Source organism: Acinonyx jubatus, chromosome C2 (assembly GCF_027475565.1).
Source record: "Acinonyx jubatus isolate Ajub_Pintada_27869175 chromosome C2, VMU_Ajub_asm_v1.0, whole genome shotgun sequence".
NCBI classification, from domain to species: domain Eukaryota; kingdom Metazoa; phylum Chordata; class Mammalia; order Carnivora; family Felidae; genus Acinonyx; species Acinonyx jubatus.
The window spans coordinates 116,104,839-116,119,745 of NC_069384.1; the positions used below are offsets into that span (position 1 = coordinate 116,104,839).

At 38.3% G+C, this 14,907-nt stretch overlaps 1 pseudogene; it reads right to left on the reverse strand.

Annotated features, from left to right (window-relative positions):
* Positions 1-10,232: 10,232 nt before the first annotated feature.
* On the reverse strand, positions 10,233-10,398 carry LOC113600049 (uncharacterized; annotated as a pseudogene).
* Between the last annotated feature and the right edge of the window lie 4,509 nt (positions 10,399-14,907).

The window sequence follows — 14,907 nt, forward strand, 5'->3', positions numbered from 1 at the left end:
CCTGCCTCCACTGGGGCTGCTGTGCTGCTCTCTGAAGTCGCACCGTGTTGGTGTTGGGGGGAAAATGGCGCCACCCCAATCTCTCATCCCCGGACAGGGGATCTCACCAACCTCACTGTTCTAGCAGCCCTCACAGAATAGTGAGGGCAGTCAGCTCACTCTGTGCCACAACTCTTGGTTTTTTCTTTGTCATGTGGCTGGGTATCAAAACTCAAAGTCTTAAAGGATCTGGCACCGGGCAGGCCTACTCCACTTGCTCTGGAGCAGAGCCTCTCTACACTGTGTCTGAAGTCGTCTGTCTTGGAAAAACAGTCCCACGCCTGTGCAGTGCATGGAATCTATGGTGTAACACCACTAAAATCAGCAAAGGTTGTATTCCCTCTGAGCGTGCCTCCGTCCCCTGCTGACAAAAGGCCTCTTATGGGTGCCTGCAGCATCTTTTGTCCTTGGGGAGGCAATATACCTCTTCCAGAAATACTCCAGGAAGGGGAATGTTCTCTCCCAGTGTGCCCTGGAGATCTCTATACCATGCTATGCCCTCTGGGGCCAGCTCCCTCCTCCCTAGGAGTGCATGCCATAGCTCTGCTCCAAAGAAAGTTGCACACTTCCAAAACCTCAGAATTTGAGCTCCAAAGACTGTTTGCAAAAAACCCTGCAACACTCAGTACTTCTTGCTTCCCAGTCCATGATCTAGAGAGGTTCTACTCTGTGTGAACCCGTGTTGCACTCTCTCAACACCCCCCTCTATGTTGTCCCTCCACAGAAAGGGTTCCTGCCCCTCTGTGGAACTGCCATTTTTCTCTACCCCAGTTCACTTCCATGCACCTAGTCCTGCCACGCTGTCTCCCTCCAACCATGGAGATCCTTCTGCCAGTCCTCAGACTGATTTCCTGGGTGTTCCATGGTATCTGATCTCAATACATACCTGTGTTTGAGGGATGAAGGAAGCCTGGTCCCCCTACTTCTCTGCCACCTTAACTTCTCTCCGCAAACTACTACTTCTTATTAGTTGTATTTTGAGAAACACTTGTTTGAAAAAAAAATCACAAAAGCATTCAATAATGGATTCAAATGTGATTGCATATTGTTAACTTTAAGGGGGAGGGTCTATGCTCAAAAAGCATTTTGTACATATGTATGCATGACTTTCTTTTTTGGAGGGTTGTGTATATGGCTTAAAGCATTTCCATCCATAGTGCCCCAGACTTAGTGTTTGTTAAAGTTGGGTACTGTTTGCCTATGCCGGTTTTTCATCTTCCTTGAGATATCTACTCCCATAATACTAACTAGATATTTATGTTGATATTCTGGAACCTTACATTAGTATGTTTTTTTGTCTTTAAATTCTATGACTCTTTTGTATGACCAGATAAAAATATTGGTTGATTAATTAGAAATTTTTCTTTTCTGGTTTATTAAAATTTTTCTTTTCTGGTTTAATATCTTTATTCATAACTCTCTTTTACTATTCTTAGCAAATCCTAAGCTTATGACCTTTACTTTATCATGGGTGGTATAAATCAGCACTGATATTTTGAAGCTTGGAACTTGGGAGAAAATAAAATGAGCTTATTGTCTGCTAACATTTTACTTTGCAAAAGAGATACTATTGTGGACTAAAATTTATCTCCCCCCAAATTTATATATTGAAGCCCTAACCCTCCATATGACTATATTCAGAGAAAGGGCTTTAAAGAGGTAATTATTGAGGTCATGAGGACTGATGTCCTTAGGGGCAGCAGGACTGGTGTTCTAGAGACACCAGGAGTGCATGTTCATAGAGGAGAGGCTACGTGAGAACAAAGAAGATGGTCATCTGTATGCCTCATAGAACAGCCTCAGGAGAAACCAAATCTGTCAACACCTTGATGTTGGACTTACAGCCTCCAGAGGTATAAAAAGTTAAATTTCTGTTTAAGCCTGGGGCTTAAGTCTGTGTTTTTTTTGTTAAGACAGCCCTAGTGGTTTATTAATGATATAATCAGCATTAGGTACAGTAAAGCACTGGTCTGACTTGGTGTTTAAAATTTTATTAATTTAGCCTTATTTTTTAACTTCAGTAGGAGTATTTGAGTTGAATCCAAAGATATAGTTGATTTCAAGTGTAGCCACACTATCGTCATTTATCACTGAACATGAGGTTTTAAGGTAAAAAGTCCATAAACTCATCCACTATTTCATATTTCCAAGCTTTGAAACTTGCAAATGGTGATGGAGTACCTGTTAAAGCTAGTTCCAGATTTCTAAGAATGAATTTGGAAACTGGAATAGTGCTGTAGATGTTGGCTCTGTTGTATAATATACACTATCTTGTTGGGTGAAGTTGTGTCGGGAAAATCTGCACATTAGGTATATTCACCATAAATTGTAATAAAACAATATTCTTAGGAGTTTGAAAGAGGCTGTCTCTCTCTCTGCTGTATAATGCTTGTAAGTTGGCAGAAGTGTTTTACTATTCATCAGTGTGCTAATGTGATTACTTTTAGACAAGACAGATGCTTGGATCTTCTAGGATTTCAGAAATGCTTATTTGGCATCAAAGGGATCATAAATCTATTGTATGTGATTAAAATAAAGTCTCAAAATAGACTTGTGACTTGGCCATTCAAAGCAAAATCTAAGGATTTGCCTATAAGCTGCCAAAAGAGCTATTCAATTTAGTCATGTAGGTTTCAAAATGACAATTTAGCGAAAAATGTCAGTTGTGCTACTAGGTGATATAAAAAGCAAGATAATATTTGGTTAGATAAATTGTTGGTTTTCATTTTCTTTTTAATTTTGGTCATATTTTCTGAGCTATTATATGTATTTTTTTTCATTGCCTGATTAGGACTTAAGCTGAGATTTGCCAGAAATGTTCAAGGAAGGAAGACTGCAGCAAAATTATCAAGACATTAGCATTTTAAGCATATTTATAACATTTTGGAATAAATGAAAAGCAACATTAACAAAAAACAAGATAACAAACACTTCTTTAGTAATAATAAGAGTTGAGTGCTATCTGCTAGGTACTGCATTAAATTGTTAATATATACGTATCAAATTTAGTCCTTCAAACAACCCTATGAGGTAGATATTATTTTATATGTGAGTAAACTGAGTCACAGGGGGTTAAGGAAAGCAGTCAAGCTGCAGAACTAATAAGGGATTTGAGCTAGGGCTGTCCAGCTCTAGGGCCTGTGTTCTGACCTCATTAACTTCACGGTGCCTTCATGCGCTAGTAAATACATATTGGGTATTAGGTGATTTGTTGAGTAATGGGTTAAAAGCGTTTGCAGATGTTACCACAACTTTGATGAGAATATAACTTTTGTTAATAGCATGTAATTTTCGAGATAAGTTTATTAAATTGCATTCTAATTTGTCAATAGTTGATAAGATCACAAACAGCTGGTAAGAAGAGTGGTTTTTATTCTAAGCTCTTGTTTATTTTTAATGAAATTAAATACAATAACAATCACATGGTATTTTGAATTTCACATAAGGATTTGATTCTTTTCAATTTATTTAAGCCCTGAAATAATTGTTTTTGATAGGGCATCTGTTAATATTATTTCTTTTTACAGATCATGCAAAGGAAACTGATTTCAAGTGACATGCTACAGATTTTATGGTGAATAAATTAGAGTTATTTGTTTATTTGTTTGTTTTCTCTTTGCTTTTTTCACTAAAATTCTTATGTTGTTGAAAAATGCTATAAATTCACTGAGGATTCCTAGAGTTTGTGAGAAAATATTTTCAAAGTAAAGAATCTTACATTTGAATAATTCATAAGCCTAATTGATAAACTGGTTTAATGTATATATACACACATGTATATACATATATATGTATTATACTCATATAGTTTATATATATGGTATATGTGATATATGTGCATATGTATATTACGTGTACATAATACACATTTATTTATGAACTGCTTTGAGAGTGTTCTCTCTCCTTCAGTCTGTCTGTTTCTCTCTATATACATACACACACATGCACACATTTATGTGTATACATACGGATCTTTCAAAGCAAATCTTAGTGGTATAGACACTTGAACTTGAAAACATTTTAGTGATGGGTACATTGGAATCATATTATTTGCTAGTTTCACTTAATTACTTTTAGCAATGTTTTGGGGGTCCTAACATGATTATTCACTTTTTCATCTTTCTTTCTTCATTGTTACAAATTGAAAAATTGACCCAAGCAGCAAAATGAGGCAAATTAATGTATCAGATTTTATTGCTGGTAAAGTTGGACAGTAGAATGTGGTGGGTGACCCAAGGCTCTCTTTTAAGACAATAAGCCTATAGAGTGGGGCTCACCCTGTTCTTCGTGGAGTGTCAGACACAGAAGATGAAACAGAGTGAGACCCGGTTGGGCCTACTGGGAGAGATGCATTTTGTTTGCCCAGCATCTGGGAACTTGTGTGAACAAGTTCAACTATGCTGGGGCTCAGAGGGCCATAAGCAAGAGATAGGCTGAGTAGAGTTGACATCACTTCCGCAGAATTCACTGGTCACAGGAGCCAATCATTATTCACTGTCTTGGGGAGGAGTGACTTATAGGATGAAGAAGAATGTAGACACTTTTCTCTAGAATGTGGAATTGTTGAATAAAAATTTCCTGTTCAGCATCACAGTGGAAATGTAGCAAGAAGATCTGGGTCCTCCTGTATCCCCATTGGTGTGTCCTCTTAACCCATTGCAGCATAGAATCTGAGCCCCAAATTCTTTCTCTATTCTATTTTTCACGTTAAATTATGCTCAGCTATACGCTCCAAAATAGCTTATGAGAGACTGTGCAGGTGACCCATGATGACATAAATACCACAAATACAACGCCAGCAACATAAAAATCAGTATGAATCCCTTCTTGTTATTAAATTTCTGGGTATAAATTAAAGCCCACAAATAAATAGTCTATTAAATAGTCAATCCTTTTTGGCACTCCTTCCCCAATATTCTTATATAATAAAGTTATTCTCAATAATAGAAACCTGAGATCTTGAGGCTGTTTTTTTCTATGTCTGCTTTATGACAGACAAGAGAGTACAGCCTCAGTAGGGCATCTCCTCTACAAGTAATGGATAATGCTTTCAGGAATAGCCAATTGTGACAGGTGTGCAAGCAAGTACCTGTGTCAGTCCTTTTATAGTCTGTTCCTCCCCAGATGGCCGGTGGTTTACAACGTGAAGAAAGTATCTCTGAAACATTTGTACCAAAGAAGTCACTCCCTTCACTACTTGCAGGAATTTCTATAACTCTTCTTCCCTATTTAAGTGAGGAATCAATCCATACTAGGAACTTCTCAGCAATTTTAAAAACCTACATGTCTGTGTCTTACTTCAGATTAATTAAGTCAGAATCTCTAGGGGTGGGACACAGGCATAAATATATTTTAAAGTACCTTGAGTTAAAATCCACTAAGAGAATGGAAGATGAGCATTTCATAATAGAATCTCTGTTCCTTACCTCAGGGAGGTGGCCTATGTTTTCATTCATTCTTGGTGGATTTATAGTCAGTCTCCATGTTGCTCAACAATGACCTTATATTAAGGATCAGAGGACCTGCAGAACTTGACAGTCCCAGATATATTGTTGGCACAGGCTTCAGAATCTTCCTCATATCTTGGTCATGCTTTGCACACTGATAATTTTATTTTTAATCTCATTATTTCCCAAACTGGTAGATTGTATATGTTTGGATCGATTTTCTCATTTGAACATCAGTATCCTTAGGAAGCATTCTCCAGAGCATTAATCATTACATTCTTGACAAGATCCCCAGGCACCCCAATCTAAGCCTACTGTGTCCCAAGGGTTTTTGTATAAGGCCTGTTCCATATCATTTGGCATACTTCTGTCTCGACATTCTGGGAATCTTAATGATATCCCTGCTGGAATCTGATAGAAAGGTAAATGTGTGTGGCCCCTGATTATTGTGTGAAGTAAGTATGATGCTGATGAATATCTCTGCTTAGGCTTCCAGCAGTTCAGCATATACAGCATCATAGGCCATCTCTTTTCTGCAACTACTGAAGCTACCTTATCATCTGAGTTCAAGAATTTGTGTTTGAAAACTAGGTAAACATCTATATAATTTTTTAGGCTGCTGATGAGTAGGATCAAGCAAATAGATAGTAATAAGTGGAATTTCTCTTCCTAAACTAGCCTCTATGTCAACAGAAGCATCCGTAGAGTAGGGCACGTGACGGAGAGTGAGGGAACATGGGTCTGAACAGACAAGTTTATGTCTCAGTTTAAACAGATTTGCTAAAGATTAGCCTTGTCCTCTAAGTAATAAAACCTTCCTGGTTTGTAATCACAGGGGAAGGTAAAAGATAAATATTATGCAGGACAGAGCACAGACTGAAGCAGACAGAGAAATAATGAGGGCTCAGAATTAGTTTCTTACTCTTCACTTAGAATGAATAGAAAAAATCCAAGAGAATAATACTTAAATATGATCTAAATTTGTATTTTATTTGCATCAATCACAAAATAATTGATATTTTAGTCCCATCTAGATGGGTGAATAGCAATAGCCACTTGCGAGTTTTTCCTAATTCTTCTTTTGATTTCATATTTTTTAAATTCTTCCTTTCTTCTGCATGCTGCATGTGCGTATTTTAAAATATGTCTGTGTCTTTTTGCAATAATTGTGATTTGATATTTAATGACTGTAATAAATTAAACAGCATCTATCTAGTAATAAAAACTACATTACATTCATAGTCTACAAACCTTTATAATCTGGTTTGAAATTTCTAGGAAAAATGAAAAGAAACCGAGTTGAAACTCTGATCATGTTGCATTAGGTTATCACTGTACTCCCTCTCTTTTTTTTAATGTTTATTTATTTTTGAAGGAGAGAGAGACAGAGTGTGAGTCGGGGGGGGTGGGCAGAGAGAGGGGGAGACACAGAATCCAAAGAGGCTCCAGGCTCTGGGCTGTCAGCACAGAGCCCGATGCGGGGCTCAAACCCACAAACCGCAAGATCATGACCCGAGCCGAAGTCGGACGCTCAACAGACTGAGCCACCCAGGCGCCCCACTGTACTCTTCATATTCAAAACAGGGTCTGCATATGTGACAAGAAGCTAGAATGTCTCCAGTAGATCACATCAGAGAAGTGTTACATCCTCTGCTCACTTAAAACTAATAAAATTTCTCTTTATGTAACGTTCTTTGTATTAGCGCCTACTGCATCTATTTTCAGGTGTAGCCTCATTACTGAAAAAAACCCAGGGAGGAAAAATCCTTGGTGAAATACCACAATGAAATGAGTTCATTTTTAAGGATGACTGAAAATGTAGGACAATTAATCACATTGTCTTATGTGGACAGTAAAGATGAAATATGGGGTATTGTAATAAATCTCTCATGGATTTGTGATAGTCCAATTAGGGTAGGCTAATCAGATATTTGGAAAGTAATGTACTGCCCATTGATTTTCTTTGCTAGAGGAATGGGATCTCACCATTCATATCTCCCAAACCTTGACACCTAATTACTATCAATTTTGTTTATTTGATCCATATTTTTCTATTCCTTTTACTACAGCAAAGTCTGCTGAAATATTGAATACCAGTGATGGCCTTTAAGCTTGAATTTGAGACATCTCCTTGTTTCCTGGAGCGGCTTAATGCAGTGGTCTGAAGGGTGAATGTGAATCGTAGATCAAGGGGGATTATGTGAGTCTGGCTGGAACTTTATCAGCTGTCAGATTTAAAGTGCATGCATGAAGTTGTAGGTAGAAGACAAGGTCAGAAATATGGGGCATGGAATTCCAAACAGATTGGAAAAGGGAAAATGAAGATGGTTCAGGAAGAAGCTTAAATGTTAACTTCTTGGCCTAACTAGATAGGGTGGGCTTAATGGGCAAGGCCAGGCAGGACTCACACAAATTACAGCAGAGTGGATTAACTATAGTAGTTAATCTCAGGAAATGTCCTTGTCCCCTCTCTCCATTTTGGCTACAGCAGCCCTGATGAGTGACACTTGGCTTCCTCTTTCTTTTCTGTTTAAAAAGAATAGTCTCTCTACTCTCATCTTTCATCAACCCCTGCCCAATTCCCAATCCCCACCGAGGGAGGACAAGTCTGTTTAGTATACCTGTTGTAGTCATAGCGCCACGGTCCCTAAATCGTCAATTACATCAGAGTAGTAGGTGATAAAATGTGAATGACTACAAAACATTTGTAATACTGTTCAGTGGTCAGAAGGAATGGTATAGATCTGCAGATTATAATGTAAACAGAGGGGCACGTGGGCGGCTCAGTCAGTTGAGCATCCAACTTCGGCTCAGGTCATGATCTCACCGTGTGTGAGTTTGAGCCCCACATCGAATTGCACTTTCAGGACAGAGCCTGCTTGGAATTCTCTCTCTCTCTCCTTCTCTCTCTCTGCCCCTCCCCTACTCATGCTCTCTCACTCTCAAAATAAATAAATAAACTTTAAAAAATTAAAATAAATAAAGATCTAAATATTATGTTGAAAAAGGTGGAGCAATCATTTTGTGTAAATTATAAGCATTTAAATTATAAGTATTACAGGCATACATACAGGTAAATTAATTTACAGAAGATAGCTTAGAGGGATATACATTAAATGTGTCAGTGTGGGGGGTGCCTGGGTGGCTCATTTAGTTAAACGTTGGACTCTTGATTTCGGCTCAGGTCATGATTTCACGGTTTGTGGAGTGAAGCCTTGTGTTGGGCTCTGTGCTGCGTTAGCACGGAGCCTGCTTGGAATTCTCTCTCCCTTTCTCTCCACCCCTCCCCTACTCATGTGTATGCACGCTCTCTCTCTCAAAATAAATAAACTTAAAAAAAAGACGTGTCAGTGTGAATGCCTGTGAGGGAAGAGGAGTCATATTTGGGGTGGAGGATGAAGGGAAAATGAGGAAACAGGAACAGATGGCTGGGTACAGACCAATCATAATCAAGTGCCATAGAATAAGAAGTGAAAATCAAATCACTTTGTTACACCTCCTGTCCAAACTGAACACACGAATAAATGAATGAATGAATAACATTAAAATCAATTAATGAATGTCTGAAATCTCATCCTATTTGTTTCACCCTATAATTTGACTAATCCCTGAATTTTATGAAGAGAAACCATTTTTGTTTGCTAAGTTTAAAATTGTTGCTAAAATTTATCCAGTATGATATCAAGGAGAATTCAGATAACACTTTGGATTTGGAATGTCTTTAGAACTGTTTTGAGAGATTCCTCCCTAACATATCCATGGGAGGACACTGAGGCTAGAAACTGGGATTTGCACAAGCTAAAGCCATTGGCACAGAAAGGGACTTCCAACGTGTTGTTCACACTGCTGGGTAAATAGCTGGTCATGGGATGCCTGGGTGGCTCAGTTGGTTAAGCATCTTACTCTTGATTTCAGTTCAGGTCATGATCTCAGGGTTTGCGAGTTTGAGCCCTGCCTTGGGCTCCATGCTGACAGCTCTGTCTCAAAAATAAATAGATTAATTAAACAAAACAAAACAAAACAAGAAAAAACTAGCCATAGCATGCACAGTTGCTCACTTTCTGGCTTGCTGTTTGGCATAGAGAGAGAAACATAGTTCCAAGAAGTGAGAAAATATGGATCAGGCATCTGTGGAGTGAGACTTCTCAATATCTTAAACCACTGGCAAAAAATTGACAGTGTTTTATTAGCCTCTGTTAAGAACTAAAGACTACTTATCCATTTATTTATGTGGCAATGAAGGTGAAATTTTGGCAAGTTAATTGATGACCGTAAATAATGTAATTACAAGTGTAAAACTAAAGGGGAGAGAAGCAGTGGATCTGAGAGGTCCTGAGGAGCTGTTGAAAGCAGTTGAATTAGAAACTTGAGGGATTTGGTACTAGTCCCCACTCTCTATGATTGAGTCCCTTCCTCAGTAAGGTGGATGTGATAACATCTTCAGAAGAAGACCCTGAAGGACTATAAGGTCCTAGTTGTTAGGATCAAGTTTCCACATGGACACCATGTTCTCTTAGTAGGAAGTTGTTTGTGATCTTCGTTTACAGTAAGGGATAAAGGCATATCTCTGAGCACACGTGAAAAAACATGACTTGCAAATTAACATCTGTCAGGTGGGCAAACCTTTCATAAAACATAATTTCAGGGCTGCCGGGGTGGCTCAGTTGCTTAAGCAGTCGACTCTTGATTTAGGCTCAGGTCATGATCTCATGGTTGTGCAACAGAGCATGGTTGAGGCTCCCTACTGGGCAGGGAGCCTGCTTGGGATTCTCTCTCTCCCTCTGCCCTTCCCCCACTCGTGTGCACATGTGCACTCTCTCAAAAAAAAATTAGAAACAGAAGTTTCATAAATTATAATGGCTATACTATTTAGATACTACGCTTGATCTTAGCCAAAAGGCCGAGAAGTGATTATACTATTTAGATAATTATGGCTTTAAAGATTCTTTAATGAAGCTGGAGAAAAAAACATTCATGGAAATATCAGATAGCTATTTTATTATTAGAGCCAGCAATAATGTTACTATTATAAATCTCCATTTAATTTATCTGATGTTTCTTTATGTCCCATTATTTTAACCTTACAAGAATTTTCTGAGGGAAAGAGGTTGATATGATTCCATTTAGAATGGAAGAGACTGAGGTTCTGTGTGATTCCTTTTAACAGGCCATACCATTTGAAGTGTTTGAAGAACACTGAGAGGGATTTTTTTCTAGCTCTGACATGGGTCTAAATTTCTTGCATTATAGAATAATAGGTAGCAGCTCAGCTCCACCCTAGTATAAAACTCTGTCATATCCACTCTTGTTCTGAAATGTAAAAATATTGGGTCCTATGACACCTAGTACAAACCACAGATAGGGTGTGATTTAGGATACGGTGGTCAATATCTGATTTTGGCTGTGAGTACTAGAATAATAAGATTTTAAGTCTTTTCTCTTACAGTATCATACAAATGTGTACCTCCAGAGAATGGGCACTGAAGTATAAAATTGCAAGGACTGTTAATGCACATATACCAATGGAGATGACAATATCATATCATATAAAGCTGGAATGAGAATCTCTTGTTTAAATATGTAAACAAGTCAAGCCACTCACTGTGTATGATGTAGGCAATTTGCAAAATTATGCAAAGTGTTTAAGGTTACCAAGACATGTTAATACACTGAGGCACAATTTAATGCTTGGTGTGTTTTCCAAATGTGCATAATTTACTCCTTGGTACTGTTTTTTATGATGTGTGACAAATATCCCCAATGCCAAGTGATTAATTTCCAAGTAACAGGGAGCTTTTTTTCCCATCTTGCTTTGGTAAATTTCTGGACGAGCCCAGACTGACAGGCTTTTGCCATGGCTCTGAGCAGGCCACCTTGGTCTTGGCCTTGGCCATCTGGACAGAGGCGATGGTATCAGACATCCCTCAGCTACTATGTGCATCTGAACTTTGAGAGAATGTAGTACATTTGGCCGTTTTAATGTCCTGTATCGATATTATGCTCCACTGTCTGTTTGCATAGACTCAAGACTCAAGACTTTCTCTGTTCAAGAATGTCTGGGGCGCCTGGGTGGCTCAGTCAGTTGAGGGTCTGACTTCAACTAAGGTCACGATCTCATGGTTCATGGGTTTGAGCCCTGTGCCAAGCTCTGTGCTGACAGCTTGGAGCCTCGAACCTGCTTCCGATTCTGTGTCTTTCTCTCTGCCCCCTGCTCGCACTCTGTCTCTGTCTCTCTCAAAAATAAATACATATTAAAAAAAAAAAAAGAAGGGAATTTCTGGATGGCCTCTAGAACTTGACCAGGTCCTCTGTGAATATCCCTATCTTTGTCTCCATGGGAATTTTGATTACAGTTCTCAAATTTCAAAATAAAGCTAACTAATCATTTCTGTACATGACGATCAATTCACATTCTCTTTTCAAATTTTCTTGGCCATCTTTAAAAGATGTACCTCTCAGAGGTGAAATGGAATAGCATATGTTGACAGAAACAGAAAAAGGAAGAAAATAAATGGCGTAAGCAAAATATACTGCAGCACAGAGATAAGAAGAGATGTATACAAAACAGTCTGTCATTCATTAAAAAAAAAAAATCCCATAGCCTTTAGGCTGAGATCTACAGGGAAAAAAATAGCAGCAGAAAAAAGGAGCCTACCTGCCAAATATATGGTACAGTGTTCATTACTAAATTGAAAGCCCTTGTAAGGTTATGATACAAATGTTACTGTGTCAGTTGAGTCAAAGTTCTGTTGAGTGTGTACTGTTGAGAGCCTGCAACCTCACCACTGTATCCACTGCAAGGTCCCCCCCTACATTCTGACCCTGGGGGAGGCTCCAGACCATGTAGCAAACTCCATGTGCTACGCCAGACCTAGAACTTGTCTTAATTACTACAGTATCAACTTGGGAGTGGAGCAGAATTGCTGGAGTGCTGTTCGAAGACAACAAAATAAGTGGGCAGTAATAGTGGCAGATCAGAAGAATTGGTTCAGACCAAGTATTTGAGGCTCACCTTCAACAGCGAAGGTAAAAGAAACTTGGCGGTAAGTTTTCTGTTTGCCAGCCCTGTGACAGGATCGTGATGTGCCTAGTTCTGACGAGCAAACAGTGACCTTTTAGAGTTGGGGAGAGTTGGCACATACGTGATATGATTACATCCTTATCACTAAGTGAATATATACCTGACAAAGGGGAACATACTCTCCTGTCATGCACAAAATAACAATGATAATAACTAAAACTTATTGAGTGTTTTACTATGTGGCAGGCATTATTCTGAGACTCCTTTCTATGCTACTTAATTTTGACACAAACCTAACATGCCAGATGCAAATTCTCAACCCTTAATCATTCATGCTACTGATCACTGTAAACTTACTTAAGTATTTAAATACTCTGATCCGTGAGATAAAAAGCAATGAACTAATTAAAAATGAAAGTAGGAAACAAGCATTTGGATTAGGCTTTCTAGGAGCATTCCAGAGTTTTGAGAATAGTTAGACATGCATTTGGACATAAATTTTCAAGAAAAATATTTTTTCATTTATGAAAATAGGAGGCCACGTGATTCTCTGTGGAAATTTTAGGTAAAGAAAAAATTCAAAGCTATGAAATTTTAAATGGAATAGAGGAGTGTTCTCAACCTTAGCCACACATTGGACTCACTTGGGGAACTTTAAAAACTTACAAATGTCTGAGTTCCACTCCAGATATTCTTACTGAATTGGTGCCATATGTGGGTTTCTGGAGGCTGGCCAGGAGGCATCCACTGCAAAATCTCAAGACTTGACTTGAGGGTAGCTTCTGGTAAAGCCTAAGCACTCAGGAGGGAATCAGGGTGACCTGGGTTGGAAATCACAAATCCGCATGTATGAATTGTTTGATTTTGGAAGATGAACTTTTACCTTCTGAGATTCAGTCTTCCCATGTATACTATGGGGATAATAATAGCACTTTGAATTTGCAGAATGCGCACGAATCTCTTGGAAATGCATACATGTCTTTTAGCGTAGTGCTTGGCATTTCATGATCACTCAAAAACACTGCAGGCAGATAATAGGTGAGAGTTTCCCCCCAAATTATGAGACAGTGACATGGAAAATCAGTAAGGCAGAGCTATTACTGAGTTTAATGCTTGAATTGATGATCTCTATGCATGTTAAATGATATATATTTACCTATTTATCTATAAGCTATCTTTCCATTCGTCTATCAATTATTAGCTAACTAGCAAACTAATAGCTTTTGTAGAGCAGGGATTCCTCCTCATTTTCTTGGTACTAACTTAGATTCCAAGGCACATTAGAGAGTCAGACGACATGAACATGTAAATAAGGCAGCTTTACAGAATTATTTTCCTATCTTCCCTCCCACCCCAAGAATCTTCACAATCCCCAATGTCTCAGTCTTCTGGGATCTCTCTCTGCCTTACCTCAGTCTTGCTTACTGAAATGTCCATTAGGAAATCCAAGACCTCTTTTTGACTACCCTGGAGAAGGCATTTAATTTGTTAACATGTTAGTCACATTGGCCATGGTTCTAAGAGGCCCAGAACCATGAGTCATTCTATCTTTCTGTGAGGTCTTGTACTGACTCCTGACTAAGAGTCAACATCTGCTTTTCTGATTCTGCTTAATTCCCTATCTCCTGGTTCATAACCATGACCATGTGGAAGTTTCAGGTTTTTGACTGCCGTAAGCTACTGTTCCCAAGTAATGGCAGATGAGCAAGTGCTTTAGGATGTGACATCACTCAAGAATACATGCTTATGAGTTACTGCAAATGTCTTGGCTATTAACCTTCTTCATTGGGCCAGATATATTTTAAAATGTCTCACTTTTCCATTGTATCAGAGTTAAGGGAGTCTGATTAAAGTGGGCATATGTCCTTTTTTAATTAATTAATATGAAAACACAGCAGTAAAGATGCTTGCTGATAATAAAGGAACCATTTTTTAAAAGTCTAACATTTACTTACTTAAGCAATTCATAATTGTTCTTTAAAGAAATAATTTTTTAATGTTGTTTTATCTGGCCACATTCCATTCATTCTACGTGTGTTAGTTTAAGCATCATAACAAACTTGTGAAGTTGATGCTATTACTATGTCTAGTTTACAGCTAAAAAACCAAGGACATCCAATTAGAAACTGATGGAGAAAAAAATTAAATGTAGGCAATCTGGTTCCCAAAAATGGATTCTTTAACATTATACCCTCTTATCAACAGCAAAGGTTTACCAACACAGTAATGCCCTAACAGCATGCAAAAAATTCCTTTTTATTTTTTCTGGCATTTAATCACGGTCAAGTGATAATACTGGGTTCATTGTTCCTTTCTTTATTTAACTCTGTTGAGTGATGCCTTGCAGGGAGGTCCCTGATCATGAAGTTATCAATAATGAAAGTTTTCTTTCTAGTGTTC